At 45.9% G+C, this 11140-nt stretch overlaps 2 non-coding genes across 2 annotated transcripts; both read right to left on the reverse strand.

Moving 5' to 3' along the window:
• Positions 1 to 1866: 1866 nt before the first annotated feature.
• Positions 1867 to 1938, reverse strand: trnap-agg (transfer RNA proline (anticodon AGG)). The gene has a single exon. It is a non-coding gene; the product is annotated as a tRNA-Pro (tRNA).
• A 1174-nt stretch (positions 1939 to 3112) lies between these two features.
• Positions 3113 to 3184, reverse strand: trnap-agg (transfer RNA proline (anticodon AGG)). Its single transcript has one exon. It is a non-coding gene; the product is annotated as a tRNA-Pro (tRNA).
• Positions 3185 to 11140: the final 7956 nt, after the last annotated feature.

Below are 11140 nucleotides of genomic sequence, written 5' to 3' on the forward strand. Positions count from 1 at the left end.
ATTACCAAAAATCCAGTATGCTTCTTAACTTGCAAACAGAAAGCAGGAAACTATAGACTAGTTAGCCTAATATCTGTCATTGCGAAAATGCTGCAGTCCATGATTAAGGAAGCAGTAGTAAGACATTTGGAAAAGCATAAATCAATCAAGCAGAGTCAGCATGGTTTTATGAAAGGGAAATCGTGTTTGACAAACTTGCTGGAGTTCTTTGAGGATGTAACGAGCAGGGTGGATAAGGGGGAACCAGTGGATATGGTGTATTTAGATTTCAAGAAGGCATTCGATAAGGTGCCACATAAAAGGTTACTGCACAAGATAAAAGTTCACGGGGTTGGGGGTAATACATTAGCATGGATAGAGGATTGGCTAACTACCAGAAAACAGAGAGTCGGGATAAATGGGTCATTTTCTGGTTGGCAAACAGTAACTAGTGGGGTGCCACAGGGATCGGTGCTGGGGCCTCAACTATTTACTATCTATATTAATGACTTGGATGAAGGGACTGAGTGTAATGTAGCCAAGTTTGCTGATGATACAAAAATGATTGGGAAAGCAAATTATGAGGAAGACACAAAAAATCTGCAAAGGGATAAAGACAGGTTAAGTGAGTGGGCAAAAAATTGGCAGATGGAGTATAATGTGGGAAAATGTGAGGTTATCCACTTTAGCAGAAAAAATAGAAAAGCAAATTATAATTTAAATGGAGAAAAATTGCAAAGTACTGCAGTACAGAGGGACCTAGAGGTCCTTGTGCATGAAACACAAAAAGTTAGTATGCAGGTACAGCAAGTAATCAGGAAGGCAAATGGAATGGTGGCCTTTATTGCAAGTGGGATAGAGTATAAAAGTAGAAAGGTCCTGCTACAACTGTACATGGTATTGGTGAGGCCATACCTTGAGTACTGCATACAGTTTTGGTCTCCATATTTAAGGAGGGATATACTTCCATTGGAGGCAGTTCAGAGAAGGTTCACTAGGTTTTTTCCGATTAGGGGATTGGCAAGAGGATAGGTTGAGCAGCTTGGGCCTATAGTCATTGAAATTCAGAAGGATGAAAGGTGATCTTATCGAAACATATAAGATAATGAGGGGGCTCAGCAAGATGGATGCAGAGAGGATATTTCCACTCATTGGGGAAACTAAAACTAGGGTGCATAGTCTCAGAATAAGGGGCCACCCATTTAAAACTGAGATGAGGAGGAATTTCTTCTCTCAGAGGGTTGTAAATCTGTGGAATTCTCTGCCCCAGAGAGCTGTGGAGGCTGGTCATTGAATATATTTAAGGCGGAGATAGACAGATTTTTGAGCGATAAGGGAATAAAGTTGTTATAGGAAGTGGGCAGGGAAGTGGAGCTGAGTCCATGATCAGATCAACCATGATCTTATTAAATGGCGGAGCATGCTCGAGAGGTCAAATGGCCTACTCCTGTTCCGATTTCTTATGTTCTTCAAAAATGTCTGTACGTAAACTTCTGTATGCCTCTCTGTTCCTGCACCCCCTTTAAAATTGTAACACTTAGTTTATATAGCCATGTCTCATTCTTCCTTCTAAAATGCATTACTTCACACTTCTCTGCATTACATTTCATCTGCTACGTGTCTACCCATTTCACCAGTCGATATCCTCCTGAAGTTTGCTGCTATTCACCTCATTATATTTACTACAACTGATATTAGCCCTCCTCCAGTTGAGTATTTTCATGTTTGACTATTCTGTGTCCTTTCCATTACTAATAATGATTTGTTATTACTGTTTTCCAAATGCTCTCCCACTGAAACAAGCTCCAATTGCCCCATTTAATTCCCCAGAATGAGTTCCAGCGTTCTTGTTGGGATGGAAACATTCTGGTTGAGTAAGTAAAAACAGGGCTCGTCCGGGATTTGAACCCGGGACCTCTCGCACCCTAAGCGAAAATCATACCCCTAGACCAACGAGCCGATGTGATACTTCAAATCGTGCATCATTTGATTTTTAGTGTCATTATGTTACTATACTGATACTTTGATATGCATGTTCCATTCCCTGATCTCCATTCACTGATTCCACATAGTTTGCTAAGAAAACTTCAGGAAAATGTTGGATTGACTTCCAGCTCCTGATGTTGGCAGGAGAAGATTAATTGACCTCCCCTCAGAAAAGTAAAGTGTTTTTCCTCCCCTAATTGAGTGAACTGACACGTTAAAGAATACGAATTGCTTCCCCAATGTGTGTCAATGAACTTAAGTTTATAAAAGTACTGAATTTGGGATTGTGACTGAATCCCTTCCACCTTAGTCCAGTAGTAGGAAGGTTACTTTGGCAAGCAGCAGTCTGGTTGCTGGTGTAGGACACAGCACCACTGGTCCCATAGACATCCCTATCCCTGGGACTCTGCAGCGCCTCAGTAACTTTAGCCTGGCAAAGCACCCTGCTGATGTTGCAGGGCGGATTCCCCAGCAGTGTTAACCCCGAATATCCAAGTGCGGTGTTGCAGCGACCACCTTTCCCCCACGAGTGTCTTGGTTTCTATGGCGACAGCAGCGCTGCATCATTCACAGTTCTGCCATCAAGTGGGGCTGTTGAAAGCATTGCATTTCTATAGCGCCTTTCGCGACTATTTGAATGTCCCAAAGTGTTTTGACGTGTAATTTTTGTAATTTGGGAAACTGTTTGATACAATCTGCATCATGAGGTGTGCATAGTGCGAGTGTTCATTGGGAAACAAGCTTATCATCAAACAGGATGATTTTGCTGAGCTGCCCTGGAATTCATGCAAAATGCAAAATTGCAGGCAGTACAAAATGCAGGAGGTGGCCAGCCTTCATTTGCAGACCTGGACAGCAAGCGTTGCAAATGCTGCGATGTCCTTTTTATAATCATTCACCATATAAAGTGTGCTTCTTCCGATCAAACACTTGCCATAATAATCTTCTGCTGACATTTCAATGGCGTTATCCTCACACCTGCATTCCTCCTGCGGGTTGGCTCGTTGGTATGATTCTCGTGCTTGCGTCCGAGAGGTGCCGGGTTCAAGTCCCGGGCGAGTTTTTAAATTAAAAGCCACCGACCGCGAAGTAATTATTTTCGCTGTGTCTAACTTGTACAATATATTTTAGAATTAAAAAAAAAACAGGGCTCGTCCGGGATTTGAACCCGGGACCTCTCGCACCCTAAGCGAGAATCATACCCCTAGACCAACGAGCCGATGTGCTAGCCTTCCGCTACGCCAATCTCTACACTCTCACTGTCCCGCCTGGAATTCCACATTCTGTTTGTTGCTATATTGCGGTGGCCGTTCCACAATGTTAGCCTCATTGCCGCACGCCGGAGACGGCCCGTCTGCTGGCAACACGCCCGCACACTCCGGGCAACGTAGAAGTTAAACAGTTTCATCAACCCTCGTACTTTATATCATAATTTCTCCTCAAACCTCCAGCGGTCCGAATGGGCAGGTCATGTTCTTGTTCTTCTTGTCTTAAAGCCTTGTGATAAACTAGTCCGCAACAACAAACTGTTTGCTTATTGATAAATCGATAAGAAGCTTGTGGAGCAAAGCTGGGATGGGTTGGTAATAAGCTGCGCCTTTTTGCCACAGCTCCTGCCACACTCACTTTTATGTTAATAGTTATTTGTTATCAGTTTAATGTTCCATTAGTCGCCTCAGGAGTCCCCTGGTTGCTACTGTTTGGATTTTAATTTAACTCCCCTTGGCCTTTTTTCTGTCAAATGCATGTTTAACTTGCACATCTTCCTGTATATACAATGCATGATCTTGTTGGAATTAAAAACATAAAATGCTGGAAACACTCAGGAGCTCAGACAGCATCTATTGAGAGAGGAAATGTTCCTCAGACCCAGCACCTGCAGAATTTTGCATTATGATTTTTTTGCTGTGATGTAGTAATTGTGTTCTGTGCAAAGCAGGCGTCTGTCTCCAAAACTATCCTGCCCATATTGCAGCCAATCAACATATTACTGAAACATATTACTGAATCATATGAAAAGTGTAAGTATAAGAAACTAAGGCTTGTTAGTTTAGCTTCATAGCATCCGCATCCATATAGAAAATTGGTGAAAATTGCCAAATCGAACATCATGTTGATTAACATCGAAAATTGCACTTATTTCAATTCATTCATGTAATGTGGCTGTCGCTGGCAAGGCCATTATTTAGTGCCCATCCCATGAGAAGATGATGGTGAATGCACTCCCACAGTGCTGTTAGGGAGTTCCAGAATTTAGACCCAGCGACGATGAAGGAACGGCAATATAGTTCCAAGTCAGGATAGTGTGTAACTTGGAGGGGAACTTGCAGGTGTTCCCATTGACCTGCTGCCCTTATCCTTCTAGGTGGTAGAGGTCACAGGGTTGGAGGTGCTGTCGAAGAAGCCTTGGCGAGTTGCTGCAGTATAGCATAGCAGCATTGGTGCCACGAAGATGTAGCAGTTACAGTGTGAATGCAGCCCAAATCCAATGTCATGGCTTGAAGACACTGGAACAAGGTGGAATTAAACTCTCTGGAAGAGGGACTGTCATGTATTCAACGATCATTGTAACCCATGTATAAGCTGACCTAAGTTGTACACCTTGAGAACATTGACCACAAGGGGGTGAACTTGTGGGAGACACTCCTAACCTGGACTTTCAGATATAAAAGGGGAAGCTCCACCCACCTTCATCACTTGAGGTCTTGGTAGTAATCTTCTCTCAAGTATGGGCCTCGTGTGCATTTATACTGTATAGTAAGGACATATCATTGGCGACGAGAAACTGGGATTTAAACCACGCGAGCATGGTCACCAGCAGCACAGAAGAGAGGTACTGTGTTGGTGATGATTGGGACGACTTTATTGAGAGACTACAGCAAAGTTTTGTCACTAAGGAATGGTTGGGACAGGATTCGGCCGACAAACGCAGAGCTCATCTCCTGACGGTTTGTGGATCCAGAACGTACTCCCTGATGAAGGACCTTCTAGCGCCAGAGAAGCCGGCGGACAAGACTCAGCGCTCAGTAAGTTAATCGGGAAACACCTTAAACCGGCAAGCAGCTTGCACATGGCGAGACACCAGTTTTACACCCACCGGCGGCCGAGAAGGGCAAAGCGTTCCAGACTTCATGGCAGATCTACGGCAACTGGCGAGCCTATGTAAGTTCCCAGATGCATGCAGAGCGGAGATGCTGTGAGACTTTTTTATTGAGGGCATCGGGCACGCTGGGGTTTTCATGAAACTGATTGAGACCAAAGACTTGACCTTGGAAGCGGCGGCTCTGATAGCCCAGACATTTATCTCAGGGGAGGAAGAGACTAGAATGATGTATGACAAAAATCTTGGCTCAAATGCGGCAAACGACCAGGGAGTCAACATTGTTAACGCGGCATACAGTTCTCTAGGCCGACAAGGGCAATTGGACATGCCCAGCATGTAGTCAAACCCAAAGGGGGAATTTAACAGAGACAATGGCTAGCTGAATGGCGATTCATACCATCGCAATGGACAATGCGGCCAGTAATGGGGCCATCAACACCTGTTAATGGTGCACTTAAGAACAGTTACAGAGACAGTCAGAGACGATCGACTGGTAATGGGCCTTTTGTTTCGAACAACGGGGCAGCTGGAGGTATGGAGGCAAACACCCAGCCAGAGCTTGCAGGTATCAGCAATATACCTGCAGAAACTGCAACGTCAGCGGTCACTTGGTGCGTATGTGCAGGAAGCCTGCAGCCAGCTTGATGTACGAGGAGGACGGGCCCGATGTAAGCCCTACGAGGCCAAATGAATACTGGGGGAAATCGCTGGAAGCTGAAGTTCAGCGAGTTCATGTGGAGCACATATGCAGTTCATATACCAGGACGCCACCGATAATGATGAAAGTGCTCCTCAGTGGCATCTCAGTATTAATGGAGCCAGACACGGGGGCCAGCCAGTCCCTGAGGAGTATCAAACAGTTCGAAAGGTTGTGGGTGTCCAAGGCCAAGAGGACAAAATTATTGTCGATTAACGCACAGCTACGGACATAAACAAAGGAGATCATTCCGGTGCTAGGCAGCGCCATGGTACTCGTGACCCACAAAGATTCGGAGAACAGGTTGCCACTCTGGATTGTGCCGGGGACAATCCGGCACTACAGGAGAGGAGTTGGCTTGCTGTCATGAACTGGAAATGGGGCGATGTCAATGCAATTTCTTCTGTGGAGCAAGTATCATGCTCACAGGTCCTGGACAAATTTGACTCATTATTTCAACCCGGCATCAGCACTTTCATAGACATAGAAACATAGAAAATAGATGCAGGAGTCGGCCATTCGGCCCTTCTAGCCTGACCGCCATTCAATGAGTTCATGGCTGAACATTCAACTTCAGTACCCCATTCCTGCTTTCTCGCCATACCCCTTGATCCCCCTAGTAGTAAGGAACTCATCTAACTCCTTTTTGAATATATTTAGTAAATTGGCCTCAACAACTTTCTGTGGTAGAGAATTCCACAGGTTCACCACTCTCTGGGTGAAGAAGTTCCTCCGCATCTCGGTCCTAAATGGCTTACCCCTTATCCTTAGACTGTGACCTCTGGTTCTGGACTTCCCCAACATTGGGAACATTCTTCCTGCATCTAACCTGTCTAACCCCGTCAGAATTTTAAATGTTTCTATGAGGTCCCCTCTCATTCTTCTGAACTCCAGTGAATACAAGCCCAGTTGATCCAGTCTTTCTTGATAGGTCAGTCCCGCCATCCCGGGAATCAGTCTGGTGAACCTTCGCTGCACTCCCTCAATAGCAAGAATGTCCTTCCTCAGGTTAGGAGACCAAAACTGTACACAATACTCCAGGTGTGGCCTCACCAATGCCCTGTACAACTGTAGCAACACCTCCCTGCCCCTGTACTCAAATCCCCTTGCTATGAAGGCCAACATGCCATTTGCTTTCTTAACCGCCTGCTGCACCTGCATGCCAACCTTCAATGACTGATGTACCACGACACCCAGGTCTCTTTGCACCTCCCCTTTTCCTAATCTGTCACCATTCAGATAATAGTCTGTCTCTCTGTTTTTACCACCAAAGTGGATAACCTCACATATTTATCCACATTATACTTCATCTGCCATGCATTTGCCCACTCACCTAACCTATCCAAGTCGCTCTGCAGCCTCACAGCATCCTCCTCGCAGCTCACACTGCCACCCAACTTAGTGTCATCCGCAAATTTGGAGATACTACATTTAATCCCCTCATCTAAATCATTAATGTACAGTGTAAATAGCTGGGGCCCCAGCACAGAACCTTGCGGTACCCCACTAGTCACTGCCTGCCATTCTGAAAAGTACCCATTTACTCCTACTCTTTGCTTCCTGTCTGACAACCAGTTCTCAATCCATGTCAGCACACTACCCCCAATCCCATGTGCTCTAACTTTGCACATCAATCTCTTGTGTGGGACCTTGTCATAAGCCTTCTGAAAGTCCAAATATACCACATCAACTGGTTCTCCCTTGTCCACTCTACTGGAAAAGAAGATTTGTCAAGCATGATTTCCCTTTCACAAATCCATGCTGACTTGGACCTATCATGTCACCTCTTTCCAAATGCACTGCTATGACATCCTTAATAATTGATTCCATCATTTTACCCACTACCGATGTCAGGCTGACCGGTCTATAATTCCCTGTTTTCTCTCTCCCTCCTTTTTTAAAAAGTGGGGTTACATTGGCTACCCTCCACTCTATAGGAACTGATCCAGAGTCAATGGAATGTTGGAAAATGACTGTCAATGCATCCACTATTTCCAAGGCCACCTCCTTAAGTACTCTGGGATGCAGTCCATCAGGCCCTTTGGATTTATCGGCCTTCAATCCCATCAATTTCCCCAACACAATTTCCCGACTAATAAAGATTTCCCTCAGTTCCCCCTCCTTACTAGACCCTCTGACCCCTTTTATATCCGGAAGGTTGTTTGTATCCTCCTTAGTGAATACCGAACCAAAGTACTTGTTCAATTGGTCTGCCATTTCTTTGTTCCCCGTTATGACTTCCCCTGATTCTGACTGCAGGGGACCTACGTTTGTCTTTACTAACCTTTTTCTCTTTACATATCTATAGAAAGTTTTGCAATCCGTCTTAATGTTCCCTGCAAGCTTCTTCTCATACTCCATTTTCCCTGCCTTAATCAAACCCTTTGTCCTCCTCTGCTGAGTTCTAAATTTCTCCCAGTCCCCAGGTTCGCTGCTATTTCTGGCCAATTTGTATGCCACTTCCTTGGCTTTAATACTATCCCTGATTTCCCTTGATAGCCACGGTTGAGCCACCTTCCCTTTTTTATTTTTATGCCAGACAGGAATGTACAATTGTTGTAGTTCATCCATGCGGTCTCTAAATGTCTGCCATTGCCCATCCACAGTCAACCCCTTAAGTATCATTCGCCAATCCATCCCAGCCAATTCACGCCTCATACCTTCAAAGTTAGCCTTCTTCAAGTTCTGGACCATGGTCTCTGAATTAACTGTTTCATTCTCCATCTTAATGCAGAATTCCACCATGTTATGGTCACTCTTCCCCAAGGTGCCTCGCACAACGAGATTGCTAATTAATCCTCTCTCATTACATAACACCCAGTCTAAGATGGCCTCCCCCCTAGTTGGTTCCTCGACATATTGGTCTAAAAAACCATCCCTTATGCACTCCAGGAAATCCTCCTCCACCGTATTGCTTCCAGTTTGGTTAGCCCAATCTATGTGCATATTAAAGTCACCCATTATAACTGCTGCACCTTTATTGCATGCACCCCTAATTTCCTGTTTGATGCCCTCCCCAACATCACTAGTACTGTTTGGAGGTCTGTACACAACTCCCACTAACGTTTTTTGCCCTTTGGTGTTCTGTAGCTCTACCCATATAGATTCCACATCATCCAAGCTAATGTCCTTCCTCACTATTGCCTTAATCTCCTCCTTAACCAGCAATGCTACCCCACCTCCTTTTCCTTTTATTCTATCCTTCCTGAATGTTGAATACCCCTGGATGTTGAGTTCCCAGCCCTGATCATCCTGGAGCCACGTCTCCGTAATCCCAATCACATCATATTTGTTAACATCTATTTGCACAGTTAATTCATCCACCTTATTGCGGATACTCCTTGCATTAAGACACAAAGCCTTTAGGCTTGTTTTTTTAACACCCTCTGTCCTTTTAGAATTTTGCTGTACAATGGTCCTTTTTGTTCTTTGCCTTGGATTTCTCTGCCCTCCACTTTTCCTCATCTCCTTTCTGTCTTTTGCTTTTGCCTCAATTTCATGGGGGCCAAGGTAGTGATTCACATAAACCCGGACGCCAGGCCAGTACACCACAAGGCCAGAGTGGTGCCATACGTGATGCGGGAAAAGATAGAATACGAATTGGACCGCCTGCTGAGGGAAAGCATCATCTCGCCAGTCGAATTCAGTGACTGGGCGAGCCCGATCGTGCTGGTGCTCAAGGCGGATGGGTCGGTCAGGATATGTGGCGATTACAAGGCCACCATCAATCGGGTGTCACTCCAAGACCAGTACCCGCTACCGAGAGCGGAGGACCTCTTTGCGACGCTATCCAGTGGCAAACCTTTTTCAAAATTGGACCTGACCTCAGCTTACATGACCCAGGAGCTGGCGAGTGAGTCAAAGAAGCTGACCACCATCACGACACACAAGGGGTTGTTTGAGTATAACAGATGTCCGTTCGGGATTCGTTCGGCCGCCGCGATCTTTCAGCGAAATATGGAAAGCCTCCTCAAGTCGATTCCAAGGACGGTGGTTTTTCAAGACGACATCCTCATCACGGGTCGTGATACTGAAGAACACCTCCACAACCTGGAGGAGGTGCTACGCAGACTGGACCGGGTAGGGCTGCGAGTGAAAAAGGCGAAGTGCTTCTTCTTAGCTCCAGAGGTAGAATTCCTGGGGAGGAGGGTAGCAGCAGATGGGATCAGACCTACTGCGTCCAACACGAAAGCGATCCAGAGAGCACCCAGACCCCGTAACACGACGGAGCTGCGTTCGTTCCTGGGGCTCCTAAACTATTTAGGTAACTTTCTTTCCAAATTGAGCACGCTGTTAGAGCCGCTACACGTGCTCCTACGCAAAGGTCATGATTGGGTCTGGGGGGACAGCCAGGAAAGGGCTTTTGATAGAGCACGCAATTTGTTATGCTCCAACAAACTGTTAACGTTATATGACCCGTGTAAGAAACTTATGTTAACGTGCGATGCGTCATCATATGGAGTCGGGTGTGTATTGCAGCATGTGAATGCCAATGGTCAGTTACAGCCGGTAGCTTATGCCTCCAGAAGTCTGTCCCAGCCAGAAAGGGGCTACGGGATGATAGAAAAGGAAGCGCTAGCATGTGTATATGCAGTAAAAAAAATGCACCAGTACCTGTTTGGCAGGAAATTTGAGCTGGAGACAGATCACAAACCCCTAACGTCCCTTTTGGCCGACAACAAGGCCATAAATGCGAATGCATCGGCCCTCATATAGAGTTGGGCACTCACGTTAGCCGCCTATGACTACACAATTTGGCACAGACCGAGCACTGAAAACTGTGCCGATGCACTCAACAGGCTCCCACTAGCCACCACTGACGGGGCAACCGAGCATGATGCTGAGATGGTCATGGCTGTTGAAGCTTTCGACAGCGAAGGCTCACCTGTGACAGCCCGTCAGATTAAAGTCTGGGCAAATAAAGACCCGCTACTGTCCTTAGTTAAGAAATGTGTCCTGATTGGGGACGTATTGGGCATGCCCTGAGGAATTTAAAAAGTTTCATATGCGCAAGGATGAACTCTTGATTCAGGCCGATTGCCTATTGTGGGGAAATCGAGTAGTCATGCCCCAGATGGGCAGAGAGGTATTTATCAGAGAACTTCACAATGAGCACCCGGGCATTGTCATGATGAAGGCAATTGCCAGGTCACAAGTTTGGTGGCCAGGGATAGATGCAGACCTGGAACTTTGTGTTCGCAGGTGCAACACGTATGCTCAGCTGGGCAATGCACCCAGGGAAGTCCCCCTTAGCCCCTGGTCCTGGCCCGCCAAGCCATGGTCACGCATCCATGTGGACTATGCAGGTCATTTCATGGGAAAAATGTTTTTGGTTGTAGTAGACGCCTACTCCAAATGGATTGAGTGTGCCATTT

This window comes from Pristiophorus japonicus, chromosome 6 (assembly GCF_044704955.1).
Source record: "Pristiophorus japonicus isolate sPriJap1 chromosome 6, sPriJap1.hap1, whole genome shotgun sequence".
NCBI lineage: Eukaryota > Metazoa > Chordata > Chondrichthyes > Pristiophoridae > Pristiophorus > Pristiophorus japonicus.